Consider the following 4,945-nt stretch of genomic DNA (forward strand, 5'->3'; position numbering starts at 1 on the left):
AACAACAACTACTACAACAACAACTACAACAACAACTACTACAACAACAACTACTACAACAACTACTACAACAACAACTACAACAACAACTACTACTACTACTACTGGTGCTGCTTTTCGAACTACTACCACAATCATAACTATTACTTAGCCACTCTAATTGATCACATTATTCCCATGTTGGAGATTCGAACCAACGACCGCAAGATTACCTGTGTCGGGATAATCGCTCCACCACACACACACACACACACACACACCTCTCTCTGAACAAACAACAACACTGAAACATTACAAACACAGACTCTTGTGGAGTTCAAACACTGCTTCGAAACCCTTCACGGAGATGTAAACAAACAGATTAATTAATATTTAGTTATATTAATTTAATTCATATCAATGTCATTACCAGGAGATTACTGTACCTGTAATTACCATTTAAATCTGTACCTGTAATCAGATTACTCAATAAGGTTTGTGTTATCGATTTTGTGTTTACAATCTTTATGAATCTGGATCTTTGTACGAACGCAGGTATGAATCGGTGTTTATTTTTTCAAGGGTTGTGCTACTGACCTGATTTCCACCGCCCTGCAACTATCAACAATTGGATGGAAAGTTGAGGAAAACCAATCCGAGATAATGTCGGTTGATCACAGGCGTGTCCATCTGTGGGTATGGGTCATTTCCATGTCCTAATTTACCTACTGTATGTCCTGATCGCCAGCAGTACACGTTTCTTCACCATTTCCTGATTTTCATGACCTTGAATACCAAACATTTATATACATACCTGCTCTCCGTGTCCTAATTTCCCTCTTCCCCCATGTCCTATTCTCTGCTATGGGAGTTTAAGTGTCCTGATCTCCGACTACAGACTTTCCCGTGTCATGTCCTGATTTTCCTTACGCTCTGATCTACAGATATATATATTTATGTGTCCTGGTATGTGTGGCTATGGACATTTCCGTATCCTAATATACAAACTATAGCCATTTCACTATCCTAATGCGCAAACTAAGGGCATATCCGTGTCCTGACGTGCTCACATGGCCATTTCCAAGTTGTAATGCCCTCACTGTAGCCATTCACGTGTCCTGGCGAGGAGGCTATGGGCGTGTCCGTGTAGTAATCTGGACAGTGGGTGTGGCCCGTTCCTCTTCAAGTGAGAAAGAGACGGACACTGGACCCGCCCATAACGATTTCACGAGCCCCGTCCAACCAAGCCCTACCCTGATGGCTCGGGTGTCCAGCGAGGCTTCCGGGAGGGTTTCTGGTGGGCTTTAAAGTGTAGGGAGTTTCCAGCAATGGGGAGGGAGGTTTCTGTTGAGTTCCAGTGGTATTTTTTGAGGGTTTCTAAAAGGCATGTACAGCAGCAGGCTTTAGAAAACATGCCCAGAGGTTTCCAAAAGCAAGTTGAGCAGGTTTCCAGAAGCAGATATAAAAGGTTTCCTAAAGTTTTCAGAGCGATTTGAGATAAATTTGCATCAAGAGGTGAAACTTGCATCAAGAGGTGAAACTTGCATCAAGAGGTGAAACTTGCATCAAGAGGTGAAACTTGCATCAACAGGTGAAATTTGCATCAAGAGGTGAAACTTGCACCAAGAGGTAAAACTTGTATCAAGAGGTGAAACTTGCATCAAGAGGTGAAACTTGTATCAAGAGGTGAAACTTGCATCAAGAGGTATCACTTGCACCAAGAGGTAAAACTTGTATCAAGAGGTGAAACTTGCATCAAGAGGTGAAACTTGCATCAAGAGGTGAAACTTGCATCAAGAGGTGAAACTTGCATCAGGAGGTGAAACTTGCATCAAGAAGTGAAACTTGCATCAAGAGGTGAAACTTGCATCAAGAGGTGAAACTTGCATCAAGAGGTGAAACTTGCATCAAGAATTGAAACTTGCAAGAGGTAAAACTTGTATCAGAAGATTGAAACTTGCATCAAGAATTGAAACTGTATCAAGAGGTGAAACTTGCATCAAGAGGTAAAACTTGCACCAGAGGTCGACATATCAAGAGGTGAAACACATCCAGAATTGAAACTTGCATCAGGAATTAAACTTGCACCAAAATTAGACTTGTATCAAGAATTGAAACTTGTATCAAGAGGTAAAACTTGCATCAAGAGGTAAAACTTGCACAAGAGGTAAAACTTGTATCAAGAGGTGAAACTTGCATCAAGAGGTGAAACTTGCACCAAGAGGTAAAACTTGCATCAAGAGGTGAAACTTGCATCAAGAGGTGAAACTTGCATTAAGAGGTAAAACTTGCATCAAGAGGTGAAACTTGCATCAAGAGGTAAAACTTGTATCAAGAGGTAAAACTTGCATCAAGAGGTAAAACTTGCACCAAGAGGTAAAACTTGCATCAAGAGGTAAAACTTGCACCAAGAGGTAAAACTTGTATCAAGAGGTGAAACTTGCATCAAGAGGTGAAACTTGCACCAAGAGGTAAAACTTGCATCAAGAGGTGAAACTTGCACCAAGAGGTAAAACTTGCATCAAGAGGTAAAACTTGCATCAAGAGGTGAAACTTGCATCAAGAGGTAAAACTTGTATCAAGAGGTAAAACTTGCACCAAGAGGTAAAACTTGCATCAAGAGGTGAAACTTGCATCAAGAGGTGAAACTTGCATCAAGAGGTGAAACTTGCATCAAGAGGTGAAACTTGCATCAAGAGGTAAAACTTGCACCAAGAGGTAAAACTTGTATCAAGAGGTGAAACTTGCATCAAGAGGTAAAACTTGCACCAAGAGGTAAAACTTGTATCAAGGGGTGAAACTTGCATCAAGAGGTGAAACTTGCATCAAGAGGTAAAACACAAGAGGTAAAACTTGTATCAAGAGGTGAAACTTGCATCAAGAGGTGAAACTTGTATCAAGAGGTGAAACTTGCATCAAGAGGTGAAACTTGCATCAAGAGGTAAAACTTGCACCAAGAGGTAAAACTTGTATCAAGAGGTGAAACTTGCATCAAGAGGTAAAACTTGCACCAAGAGGTAAAACTTGTATCAAGAGGTGAAACTTGCATCAAGAGGTGAAACTTGCATCAAGAGGTAAAACTTACATCAAGAGGTGAAACTTGCATCAAGAGGTGAAACTTGCATCAAGAGGTGAAACTTGCATCAAGAGGTGAAACTTGCATCAAGAGGTAAAACTTGCATCAAGAGGTAAAACTTGCATCAAGAGGTGAAACTTGCATCAAGAGGTGAAACTTGCATCAAGAGGTGAAACCTGCATCAAGAGGTAAAACTTGCATCAAGAGGTGAAACTTGCAGAGACGTCACACCGCAGTAAGGAGATACAGGACGTGGGAGGAGACTGAAGGAAGGTGTGGGAAGGAGTATAGATCAGCACATGACGACGTTAGTGTGGGAGTCAGGCGGACCACACCTGTCACATCACTACCACACTACACCACACCATGTCTGTCACATCACTACCACACTACACCACACCTGTCGCATTACAATCATACACCACACCTGTCACATCACTACCACACTACACCACACCATATCACATCACCACGACATCAGGTCTTTTGCAGCACCGCCACCACCATCATCACCACCGCCGCCATCATCACCATCATCATTATCACCACCACAGTGTCACACCTCACTGGCGGATGGTGTCGAGGTATCACACTGTTAATTGTCGCAATGCGGATTTCCACCACCACAATAACCACTATCACCACTATCACCACCACTACTACCACCACCACCAACAACAACACAATCACCACCACCACCACCAACAACAACACAATCAGCACCACAATAACCACTATCACCAACACGACGACGACCACCACAATAACCACTATCACCATCACCACCACCACCACCAATAACACCATCACCACAGATGATAGAGCAGGAGGGAAGAAGTAACGCCAGCAGTAGGAGTAACAGTAACAAAAAACAGTAGCAGTAGCAGGAGCAGTAACAGGGTAGCAGTAGTAGCAGGAGTAGTAGTAGCATAGTAGCAGTAACAACAGTAGCAGTAGTAGCAGCAGTAACAACAGTAGCAGTAGTAGCAGCAGTAACAACAGTAGCAGTATCATCATGGGTACTAAGTGCACAGCATCAACCAGGAAACAGTGCCAGTCGCATTGCGGACACCACCACCACCACCACCACCACCACCACGTCCTCTTCCTCCTCTTCCTTCACATCCTCTTCCTCCTCCTCTTCCTTCACCTCCTCTTCCTCCTCCTCTTCCTTTACTTTTATCAGACCACGACTGACACACACACACACACACTCTTCTTCCTCTGATGATCTGACGAAGGCTGACAGGGCTGACACACACTCTTCTCCGTTTTATGATCTGACGGATGCTGACAGCGGCTAACACCCTCTTCTTCCTCTGATGACTTGACGGGTGCTGACAGCGGCTGACACCACTTTATCTCTCTGATTACCTGACGAATGCTGACAGTGGCTGACATATTTTTTAATAAATGATGCATGCTAGCAGCCGCTGACACTTTCGACCTCTATGTCGAGTGAAAACGCTGGCATTGGTCGACTCTCTCGTCCTTTTATGACGATTAATAGCGCTGACAATGGCTGACACTCTCTCCCCTCCTCTCAAGAACCACCCAAACGGAAGCTGACACTCTCTTGCGTCAAAACTGAAAACTTGACTAACGCTGACACTCTCCCTTCACACCTACCATTAAACGAGCTGACGGACGCTGACGAAACTTGGAAATCTCTCTACCCACCCCACCCTCCCCCCCCTCCACCTGGCTGACGGCTGCTGACGGTGTGGAAGGCGACAGAGGCCAGGGGGAAAGTTTGGACTTAACTCGGCTGACTAACGAAGCTTGATGTGTCGGAGTCCTGACGGTGACCACTGAGGTGAGGGGGGAGGAGGGAGGGGTGAGGGGGTGGGGGAGGGAGGGAAGGGAAGGAGGGAGTGGAGAAGAGAGGAG

Source organism: Homarus americanus, unplaced genomic scaffold, assembly GCF_018991925.1.
Source record: "Homarus americanus isolate GMGI-L3 unplaced genomic scaffold, GMGI_Hamer_2.0 scaffold25827, whole genome shotgun sequence".
In the NCBI taxonomy this organism is placed as follows: Eukaryota; Metazoa; Arthropoda; class Malacostraca; order Decapoda; family Nephropidae; genus Homarus; species Homarus americanus.